At 43.2% G+C, this 11127-nt stretch overlaps 1 pseudogene; it reads right to left on the reverse strand.

Moving 5' to 3' along the window:
• Positions 1-3157: 3157 nt before the first annotated feature.
• Positions 3158-10041, reverse strand: LOC101638121 (annotated as a pseudogene).
• Positions 10042-11127: the final 1086 nt, after the last annotated feature.

Genomic DNA, 11127 nt, shown 5'->3' on the forward strand with positions numbered 1-11127 from the left:
CTGGAAGTCGGCACTTAGAAACCATCATTTGCTTCTTGGGAGTTAGCTCAGTTGCAGTCTCAGAAACCCACAGGTGGGCCAGTTCTACCTTGTATATATGAGGCAATTGATGGTGGTTTTGTTTTAATGCTTATGTTTCACTATGATTTTCCCTAGTCACTGCTGTATGATACTTCTAATCCTGCTTCCTTAAATTTGATTAAAGACTCCACTGTATCAGAAGCTCAAATTGAAAGGTAGGGGCCCTCCATGACTCCCTTCTTTATCTAACACATGCAGTGTACCAGTAAAATCTGCTGGTGTTACCATAAACATACCAGTAGTTCATGATTCTGACAACTTTGTGAGTTTCATTGCTACCTAGTCTAAGCGCAAATTCAGAGTAGCATCGGGGAGTATTATTTCTCTTGTCCAAGCTGCTTCTGTTAAAGCAGGGAGCAGCAGACAGTAGGTTCCCTCAACCAGAGCTCAACTATACACAGGACGGGGAGGGCCTTGCATGGTCTCGTGCTGATCTGTACTGTAGGTTTGTCTTCTCTCACACATTGTCTTCCAGCTGATCCCGACTCAATGACTCGGGACAGAGCAGAACAAGGTTGTGACTGTACAGAACTGGAAAGCAGAAACTCCTGCAGACTGTTGACCATGTAATCAAGAGCTCTGCACATCACCCACTACTCCACCAGGGCTCTCTCTGAACCCAGGCCCAGGTAGAATTCCTTCTGCTGCACAAGTAGCAGCCACCTGGTTTGTGAGACAGCATTGAAGATCTGTATGCACAGCCCCGAGATGCACCCCGAAAACTGCAAAGAGCACAGGCTTTGGGACCAGATTGATCTGGGGTCACATGCAAGGTGTTCTCTCTTCCCTCCCTCAAGTTCCAGGTCCCTTGTTTATAAAATGGGCAGAATGATAGTTATCATGCATTATCCTTTTAAGAGTTCATGTAAAGTGTTAAGAAACAACTTTTAATCATTTCCAATTTATGGCAGCCCTGTGTTGTCTAAGGATTTTGTAGCTGTGACCTTTCCCAAGCAGACCACTAGGCCTTGCTTTCCAGGTAAACTCATTCTAGATGAGCTTGAACCACCAACTATTTGCTTCATTCCAAATATTGCTGTGAACAAGGCTCCAAGATTGCCTGTCTTACTCCAGTCAAAGACGGAGACCACGTTGATTCAGTATTCTGAAGCAGGAGACAAGGAAACGGGGGTTTGCTACTTGCGAACTGCTTTAAAAATCCAGGTAAAATCAAGGAAGTTACATGACTTAAATTATGTGACAAAAGAAGCAGGTTTTCAGTTGATCCCCCTGTCTGATGTATGTGGGATCTGATTTGGTTTTCAACATTTTCTTTATTCTTGTTTTGTTTGTATTAGGGTATATCTCAGGTATTTTGTCCTTGGAGATTGCCCTCTTGAGATTGTGTTATATATTCTTTGTTTTGGTACATGAAACTCAGGATTGATGAACCTATAGGAACAGCAAGTAAAATAAGGTGTTTTTGTTTTGTATTGGGGGCTAGTTGTTTAGGTCGTCAAAACAGGGACTAGGGTGTCCACTGGGCACCCTCCAAAATTCAGGCTCCAAGCCAGGAAGGGGCAGTACACCCAGGTAGGCAGTACACCTGAGTCGGCCCCAATCTGGGCCAGGTGAGCTTAATTCAGCCAATGGGGTCAACAGGTCTAGTCAACCACGCCTCCCAGCCCAGGACTGAAAAAGCCAGAATCTATGTGCAGGTGTGAAGTGTCCTGAGGATGCCTATGTAAAACCTGAAACTTCTTCTATCCATTATAAAACTCACTTGTATCACAAGCCAGGCTTCAGAGGAGTGAATCCTTTCTCAACAGGAAGCCAAGGACCCAGGTATTACCATCCGAGAAACCTAACGGGCGGTGGTCCAGTGGTGGGGTGGGGGTGGTCAAGGGAGATTATGTCCAGGAAGAAAAGAATGCTTGGAAACTGACAGTGGTAGCAATTGTGCAATTCTGCTTGCTGTGATTGAACTAGAATGATATATGTATTAACTCCCAATTAATAACTTGAAAAAAGACAAGAAAAGCCGTATGTACACAAAGTGGTAAAAACAGAAGCAGGTTTTGCATGCTCATGGGAAAAAATGAGCAAGTTTTGTAACAATCACAGGAAACAATTGATAACCTGTACTTTACCAGGAGTTATAGGCCTCTGTCCCTTGAAACCTCATGTTAGATTGTAAATCTAGATGGGGGATGCATCCACCCTGGCCACCTGTCTTAGCTGGCTTTGCTTATCACCTTCCAGAGTTAGAACCTCCCTACTGATGAAGCTTAAAAGGAATTTTTATTGAAAGGTGGAGGGGTTGGGGGAATGGAGAGGTAGAAGAGAGCTGACTGTAAATATTTTGGACTTTCAACAACAATCTTAATTTATGTTCTTGGAATTTTGGTTAACAGTAGGCTAACTCGTCCACCTCCTCTCTCGTCCTGGTACATTCTAGATGCTGAAAATACTTTCTGATACTAGTATATGTGAACTTAGAGTTCTTTTGGCCTGATCTAATTTTAAAAATAGGCCCCAACAACCCAAAGAAATGCTGTAAACTGAAGGTAGTTATTACACAACAAATAAAAGCTAGAGCCGGAAGCGGAGACCCTATGCCTAGTTCCCTTTCCACTACCTGGCAGCAGGCAGCCCACTGGCAGTACTGTCGATGGTCATATATTGTCCACCTGTTTTCAACAGTACACAATGCTTTCTTGTTTGATTCTGCAAACTACTCAGTGCTCTTCCAATCAACTCCTTTTCTATTTAAGCGGAGTTGGTTACTGTTATTTGCAATCAAAAACAGAGAGAGAGAAGAATAAATTTGGGAACGAACCCGCCTTTAGCACCGAGTTCATACGAAATGGTTTATTAATCATGCGTAGTAGTGTGTGCTGCCAGCTCAACAGGTTCATGCTCAGTTACCCCTCTGTACAGTATGCAAACACTTTCACATGTATCTGTTGAGTAAACATGCTTCTTTTTTTCCATCTTCACCTTTATTTCCTATTTCCTATATCACACCAGAAAGCATATCCACTGTGCATCTTCTGGTAAGTCAGTTTACAACAAAAGTGCACCAGGAAATAAGTTTGCAGAAAAAGGCCTCAGCACACAACTGTCCGTAATTCAGTCAGCCGTTGAGTCGGTGTTCAAACTCTTTAGGTGTTTCAGAAAACAGAAAATAAAAGTTCTTGGCTATTCAGCAAGACAAAAATCAAGTTGAAAAGACTTAGGAGGGAAAAAAGAGCTGATACCAAGGGCTCAAGTAGAAAGAAAATGTTTTGAAAATGATGATATATGTACAAATGTGTTTGTTAGAATTGATATATGGGTTGTTGTAAGAGCTATAATAGCCCCCAATAAAATGATTTATTAAACAACAAAAACAAAACCACAAAGATGACGAGTAGAAATCAGACACCACGGAGCTGCTTGGTAGGGATACACATTTACATTTATGGTACCAGCTATAGTCTCTGAAAATGAAAAATCCGTACACACAGTAAGACATCACCCAGAAGGAAGAGCCAGGGTGTCAGGAAGTGCCAAGGGAAGTATGCTTGCAACCACTGGTAGAAATGTTACAGACAAATATCCGCTATGGACTAGAGTGTTCTTGTAATTTTGAGGGGAAGGTAAACCCAACCACAGAGAATGCGTTGGTTTAAATGATATTTCACTTTTTTTTTCTCACCATAACTGGTTGCTTTTAAGCAAAACTCTAGAGATGATAAGGCATGCTGTATTAAGAATAATCTTTCCTCCCCCCTTTATCCGCTTTTTGCCATTAGACACCATCCTTCTACAACTAACATCAGACAAACAAAACAGCACGTTTCAATATGAGTTAAACTTGTGGCTGGCTGATAACCTTTGAGCATGAAAATATTTCAGCTATATTTTAGGACGTGATTTTGTTGTGGTGGTTCGATGCCATGGAATTGATGCCAACCCATAGCTACCCTATGTACAACAGAGTGAAGTGCTGCCCAGTCCTGTGCTATCCTTACAATTGTTCTTAGTTTTGAGCCCATCAATACAGCCACTGTGTCAATCCATCTTGACCAGAGTCTTCCTCTCTTTTGCTGCCTCTCTGCGCTGCCAAGCATGATGTCCTTATCCAGGGGCTAGCTTCTCCTGACAACATGTCCAACGAACATAAGCTGAAGTCTTGCCATCCTTGTCTCTAAGGTGCATGCTGGCTGTACTTCCAAGACGGATTTCTTTGTTGTTTGTTCTTTCTGCAGTCCATAGTACTTTTGATATTTACCACCACCACTATAATTCAAATGTAATGATTCTTCAGTCTTTTTCAATGTCCAACTTTCACCTGCATATGAGGTAATTGAAAATGCTATGGCTTGGGTCATGCATACCTTAGTTCTCAAAGTCAACTTCCTTGTTCCACTCCCCAACTGTTTTATTGGCATATAATTAACATGCCATCCAATTCAATAGTTAAGTTACATCAAAATGATTTGTACAAACATCATCAAAATCAGTTTTAGAGCATTTTCTTCATTCTTGGACTCATTATTATTAGCTCCCCATTTCTCCCCAACCTCCCCTTCCATATGCCAAAGAACCATTACTCCAGTTAATATTTCTATAGATTTACCTATCTTGGGTTTTATATACAGAAAAACACTAAAAAAGCCCTTACAATGACAAAACATAAAAACCACAAATGAAAGCAGAAATTATTAAAAACTAGAGCAAATTTAAAGGGATCATAAGGAAGAACAAATGATAGTGTGCTAAATTTTAGCCTAACTGTATCTGCAACAATCCACTTCCCTCTGTGGACCTTCATCTCCTGAGCCTGTCCAAGCACAAGTCAGCCTGCCTTGGGCCTGGCGCTTCAAAATCTGAATACATATCAGGGCCCCATACCCTTACTAAATGTTACTTTCATGTTTTTAAAAGCCTTTCAAAATATGCTTTATATACAAGTATGGTGGCTCTTCGCCATACATTCCTACTTTGTACAATCAAGGGAACTTTTCTATACCAAACAATCAAACAATTGCTGTGGAGTTGATCACCACAGCAATTCCCATGTGTGCCAGCGTAGACTCTGCTCCATGTGGATTTCACAGTGCAGACTGTCCAGCCTTTCTGCTGACACACTTCTAGGTGGGTTGGAAAGCCAACTTTTCAGTTAGTAGTCAAGCTCAACCATTGGTGCCATCCAGGGACTCTTGACCCCTGTGTATGGGGGTCTCGCTCTCAAATCTTTGTTGTTAAGTGCTGCCTTATAACAACCCTTTGTACAAGAACAAAACACTGCCCAGTCTGGTGCTATCCTCACAATCGTTGTGCTTGAACCTGTTATTGTAGCTACGGTGTCGATTCATCTCCTTGATCGTCTTCCTCCTTTTCGCTGACCCTCTACTTTAGTAAGCATGATGTCCTTTCCCAGACACCGGTCTCTCTCCTGATAACATGTTCTGGTATGTGAGATGACGTCTTGCCATCCTTGATGTTCAGGAGCACTCTCCTGCATTTCCTTCAAGGCAGACTTCTTGTTCTCTGGCAGTCCATTTACCTTTCAGTATTCTTCCCTAACTCGCATCCTTCCTCTTTGTTTCCCACTTTAGTCCTCAGTAATGATCAATGTATCTCAGTTGCATGATTCATTAGTTTCAGACTGAAGAAGTTAATTGTGAGGTGCAGCCCCACATCTGGATGGGTCTTAAGGGGGTGGTTGTGTAATTGAGGAGTACATTAAAAAGACACGAGATAAGGCATGCAAGGGCTCACCTCTTTCAATAGAGACGAACCAGAATGAGGCAGTATGCATTCTCTCATGAGCTTATATAATTTCGGGCATGCAAGCCATGGTGAGCACATATGTAACAGGAAGGGGTTGTATTAGTGGCATACACATAACAGAAAGGGACAAGCTAGGGGTATACATGTAATAGGAAGGGATGGTACTAGAGCCATACACGTGACAGGAAGGTACATACAAAACAAGACGGGCAGGCTCTAAAGTCAAGATGGTAGCCTAACCTTGATCGTCTCTGAGCTGGCTTGACCTTACATGTCTTTGAACTCTTCTCCAGGGGAATCATCTATGATCCTTATCAGAAAAGAGTGGGTCATACTTAAGGTTAGATGCTTTGATTTCTTTGGATAACCTTTCAGCAGAGAGCCTTCAAGCAGTTGACCTTCAAGAGTATAGTAAGCGACCATGTATTTGCAAACAGCACCTTAAAATTGGCAGTATTGTGGGGGGACACTGTAGGGAATCACTTTTCCTTAGGAGAATGTGACTGGGATGCATCTCCAACCCACCCATGTGAAGGTCTCCTCCGACAGGAGCCCCAGACCCCCAGACTCCACAGCGAGTAGTGTTGTTCGTCCACATACACTCTTTTCCTGGTTCTGTTTCTCACAGTTAATTGAATTCTTTAATTTTTCATCACTAGCTTTAGTGGTTGGTGCATACATGTGAACAACAGCTGACATACCTTGTAAGTATGTTGATACTGCCCTATCACACACAGCATTGAATGTTTAGATCAATCTTGAAACCTTCTTTTTGACAAAAAATGCTATGCCAATCTGCTTGAGATTGTCTTTCCCAGCATAGAAATCATGTGATTGCCTCATTCAGAGTGGCCCAAACCAGTTCATTTCAGCTCACTTACATCTAGGATATGAATCTTTTTGTGTACATTTCACTTTTAATGGCTTCCAAGTTTCCTAGATTCTAACTTTGTACATTTCATGTTCTGATTAATAATAGATGTTTGCAGTTGTTTCCTCTAATTTTGACGCTCCGTGGAAAGTTGTTCACCATGGGTGTCCCTGTGGTATTTCAAATACCAGTGGCATCGTTTCCAGCATCACAGCAACATGCAAGCCACCGCAGTATAACGACCTGACCGATATAGGGTAGTTTTCTCAAAGAAGGCATTGGAATGAAAAGAGATCACAGAAAGAACTTATTCAGACAACTCTTCTCCATGGGGCGGAAAGAAATACAGTCTTTGATGAAGGGAAGGAACAAGAACAATAATTTTGTCAGTATCCAGTACTTTGCTCATTTCACAATCCAAAAGGTAGTTCTTTTTATTCCCATTCTACAGATGGGTTGACTGAGCTTTAGATAGACCAAGGAATTGGCTAAGTTCACATAGTGAGACAACAGTTAAACTTGCCAGGCTTGTCAGAGTCAGGTTCAGAGCCCATCGCTTGCATAACCAGGAGGAGGTAGGTGCCTCCTCTTCCTGCAGAATAAGCTAAGAGGCAGCCTGCTCCCTGGCTTCTGCACAGGGAGGTCATTCTGGAACACTTATGTCTTCGCTCTCCGTACTCACTGCTTTGAAGAGACGGGAAGCAAATAAACCGACTGCCCGGCACCTCCATAACAAAGCCACTCTAGAGAGTTGTTCTGTGCCCACTTGGGATCGGCACAGTGTTCTGTTATGGCTCTAACAGTGTTAGGTTAACCAAGGTGAGGGGAGAGCATACACTTCCAGAGAGGGGAAACGACCCTTCTTGTTGGCCAGCAGGAGGATGGTTTGCACTCAGTTTGAATTGAATCACCTCTCTGCTGGTAAATCTCACCATGATGGTGGCTTATTCCCATTAGAGTTCCCGAATGCAGTCAAAGTGACCTCTCTTCTGGGGGTTTCACAGAAAATGCAGCAAGGATATAGAGACCCAGAGCCCAGGGGGTCATTGACACACCTCATTTTCATTTTGAAATTTAAGTGGGTGAGCATGGTCACCCCGATTGCTTGGACTGCCTACAGGTAGAGCAGTCTCAGGTAGCTTTCCAAGGCCACTTTTGCAGCAATGGTACCAAGGAGAGAGTGATGGGAGCAGTCTGCCCTAGGAACTTCTGTAGGGGTGAAGTGTTGGCAGCAAAGTGAAGCCCAAGAGTAAAACATTTGGTGTGCTTTTTATTATTACCAGGTGGTAACAATACCAATGATGATGCATGCATCCCTACCAACACACACAGACACACACAGAGAGAGAGAGAGAAGGAGAGAGAGAGAGAGAGAGAACAAACTCATTGCTACCCAGTTGATTCGGACTCATCCTAACCCCACAGGGCAGAGCATAATCGCTCCTCGGGGTATCCCAGATCGGACATTTTTATAGGAGCAGGAAGTCCCTATTGCTCCTGTGGGGCAGCGGGTGAGTTCAAACTGCTAACCCTGTGTTTAGCAGCCTAGCACATAACCCACTTTGCCACCAGGGCTGCATCTTCTCCCAATAAGGGAAAAAAACGTTCATCTGAGTTCTAATTTCAGGTTTAATTGCAGTGGTTAGTGTTGAGTTTTCATAAAAATATATTCAAGTAAGCACGCTTTTGTTGTTCTTGTTGTTAGTGCAGACAAGTAGGTTCTAACTCACCGAGGCCCTCGTTCAATAGAACGAAACACTGCCCACTTCTGACAGTCCTCACAAGTTGTTGTTACTTTTGAGCCCATTGTTACAGCCACAGTGTGAGTCCATCTGGTTGATGGTCTTCCTCTTTTAATTGACTCTTTACTTAGTAAAAGGAGCCCTGGGGGCATAGGACGTTAAGCTTTGGGATGCTAACTGCAAAATCAGCAGTTTGAAACCACCAAATGCTCTGCAGGAGAAAGATAAGGCTTTCTACTCCTATAAAGATGTACAGCCTTGGAAACCCACAGAGGCAGTTCTATCCTGTCCTAGAGGGTCACTATGGGTCAGAATGGGCTCATTGGCACGGAATTTCACTTTACTTGCTAATCATGTTGTTGTTCTCCAAGGACTGGATATCGTATTATGGTAGTTACATAATCTGTTGTCAATTTGAGATGATTACAAGTGAAAAGGTGGATTTAGTCTGTCAATCAGGTCACAGCTTGATGACCTCCTTTGGAGGTCTGAAGGAGATCAATAGCTCGCTGGAGGCGGGACACACATTGGCTAACAGAGACTTTACTGGTGATGAGTCTGATGGAGCTTCATGGATGTAGCCAGAGCTCTGGAACTGGAGGAGCCACGTGGAGAGCCACGCCAGTGCTGAGACGCTTCCACCACCACTTGATCCACAAGACTTTCTCCCCACTGACCTGTGATCTTCCTGCATTCAGCGTCATTGCATGTGTTTCGTGAGTCTGAAGCAGAATTTATAGATTGGTATCAGACCTATGGGCTAATATCAGATTTATGGACTTAATCTGGACTGGGCTGGGATGTTTTCTCAATATTCAATTGCTCTTGTATATAAAGTTCTTTCTTCTTTTTTTTTTCACAATAAGACCTTTTATTTGTCAACATTAAGTCTGAATTGTAAACAGATTCTTGAACTGGTGGCTCACAACCATCATCTCGTTCCACGTTTGCACCTGTCTGATCTCCAGTCGTTTCTCCAGAACTTCCACCTTCACCTTGAAGCTCTATGAGTCTTCTCAAGTCAATCATGGGCTTCTTCAGCATCTTTACTTTTCTGACAAACACATGGAGAAAGAGACCGGCAAGCCTTTTCTATGTCTTTCCCAGTGCTGTCTGGAACCAATTTATTGACCACTTCTTTCAAGTCATTTGTCTGCACTTCTCGGGTCATGATCTCCATCACTGTCTTTCGGGTTTGGTGAACCTGCTGGTGCTGAGCACAGAGGCCTTCCAAATCTGATTATCGCGTTTTTTAGTAAAACCAACACAGAGCAGACGCAGCAGACACCCATCGGTAGTCTTGACATCAACATGAGCCTCCAACATGGTCTGCCATTGTTTGACCATGGAGCGCACCTTGTCCCAAGTAAGATCCACGCCAGGGACGTTGGTCAGGCAGTGTTTGCCCTGAATGTCCTCCATAATTAGCTTGAATTTTCTAAAGGCAACTTCATCCTTTTTCAGATCAGCAATGCTCACTTCAAAAACTCGACCCTTGAGGCCATCAGATGCAATTTTGGTTCCTTGAGTCCTCGTGACTAGTGTTTTCCCAATATTTCTTATATTGAACATAACTGGTGCTTTCACATCATACCAATCTGTCTTAGAAAATGGATCAACCACTTTCTTCTTTACTCCTTCTGTTAGTCTGGGTACTTTAGGGAAACAAATCTACAGAAATTCATGTAGAAGAGAGAATTTTATATAAAGGTTAAGTGCGCATCAAGAAAACATCCCAACCCAGTGCTGCCCAAGCCCACAAGTCCAACATTAACCCATTAACCCATATGTCCCACACCAATCCACAAAGTCCTCCTCCATCTCACAAAGCACATGTAATGATGCAGACTGCAGGAGGAAAGCCAAGTCAGTGAATGTGTAAGCATCTCAGCACTGTCAGGGGTCTCCACGCAGCTTCTCCAGCACCCAGGGCTGCATCGGGGTATAGTCCATGTGGCTTCTGCTCAGGGATGTCTTGCAGGAAATGAGCCTTGCCAGCTGAAGCAGGGAACTGGCTAAGGCAGCTGCACCCTGGTCCAACCATCAGAGAGCAAGATACCTGAGAACTAGAAAGGCGAGGCTCACTGAACCATTCATTCCTCCGCCCTTCAATTAACCCCACATGTGTTTATGGGCCAGGTTGGCACAACAAATTAGCTACCTCACTCCTTTTGGGCCACCTTTTGTAAGGCTCTTGTTCTTGCTGACTGCCACAGTGCCGTGAAAGAGCCAAAGGGAAAGCTCTTTCTTATACACATATGAGTGTCTATGAATTTGTTTCATAGTCAGTCCAGGCTAACACACATACACAAAGTATGTGAGACGAATTCTCATCATCTAAGGAGGCTCCCCCTGGTGGCGTAATGGGTTACAAGTTGGGCTGATAACCTCAAGGTCAGTCGTATAAAATCACCAGCTGCACCGCAGGTGAAAGAAGAGGTTTTCTGTTCTAATTAATAGTGACATCCTTATAAACTCAAAAGGGGACATTCTACTTTGTCCCATAGAGTCACTACGAATAAGATGACTTGATGGCCATGAGTTTGGTGTTTTGGTTTTGGAAGGAGCAACATAAATTTGTTCATTCTTCTAGGTGCTCATTCTGTATTTAATATTCTTCACGCACACCATCATTCAAAGGCACAACCTCTTCTTTATTCTTTGTACAGCCTTCCCATGAATTATGAGACCATTGAAAATACCATGGCCTGG

Source organism: Echinops telfairi, unplaced genomic scaffold, assembly GCF_000313985.2.
Source record: "Echinops telfairi isolate 266 unplaced genomic scaffold, ASM31398v2 ScPeMD7_18;HRSCAF=68, whole genome shotgun sequence".
In the NCBI taxonomy this organism is placed as follows: domain Eukaryota; kingdom Metazoa; phylum Chordata; class Mammalia; order Afrosoricida; family Tenrecidae; genus Echinops; species Echinops telfairi.